At 38.8% G+C, this 766-nt stretch overlaps 1 pseudogene; it reads left to right on the forward strand.

Moving 5' to 3' along the window:
• The first annotated feature begins 6 nt into the window (after window positions 1-6).
• Window positions 7-760, forward strand: LOC108524868 (phosphatidylinositol 3,4,5-trisphosphate 3-phosphatase and dual-specificity protein phosphatase PTEN pseudogene; annotated as a pseudogene).
• Window positions 761-766: the final 6 nt, after the last annotated feature.

The raw sequence follows: 766 nt of genomic DNA on the forward strand, positions 1-766 counted from the left end.
ATCGTTAGCAGAAACAAAAGGAGATATCAAGAGGATGGATTAGACTTAAAATTAACCTATATTTATCCAAACATTATTGCTATGGTATTTCCTGCAGAAAGACTTGAAGGCGCATACAGGAACAATACTGATGATGTAGAAATGTTTTTGGATTCAAAGCATAAAAACCATTACAAGATACACAATCTTTGTGCTGAAAGACATTATGACACCACAAAATTTAACTGCAGAGTTGCACAATATCCTTTTGAAGACCATAACCCACTACAGCTAGAACTTATCAAACCTTTTGTGAAGATCTTGACCAATGGCTAAGTCATGTTGCAGCAACTCACCGTAAAGCTGGAAAAGGACAAACTGGTGTAATGATTTGTGCATATTTATTACATAGGGGCAAATTTTTCAAAGCACAAGAGGCCCTAGATTTCTAAGGCGAAGTAAGGACAAGAGACTAAAAGGGAGTAACTATTCCCAGAGGTGCTATGTGTATTATTACAGCTACCTGTAAAAGAATCATCTGGATGAGACCAGTGGCACTGTTGTTTCACAAGTGTTTGAAACTATTCCAATGTTCGGTGGCAGAACTTCCAAGCCTCAGTCTGTGGTCTGCCAGCTAAAGGTGAAGATACATTCCTCCAACTCAGGACTCACACGATGGGAAGACAAGTTCATGTACTTTGAGTTCTCTCAGCCATTACCTGTGTGTGGTGATATGGAAGTAGAGTTCTTCCACAAACAGAACAAGATGCTAAAAAAGGACAAAATG

The sequence above is a fragment of the Rhinopithecus bieti genome, unplaced genomic scaffold (assembly GCF_001698545.2).
Source record: "Rhinopithecus bieti isolate Rb0 unplaced genomic scaffold, ASM169854v2 repeat_25403, whole genome shotgun sequence".
Lineage (NCBI taxonomy): Eukaryota > Metazoa > Chordata > Mammalia > Primates > Cercopithecidae > Rhinopithecus > Rhinopithecus bieti.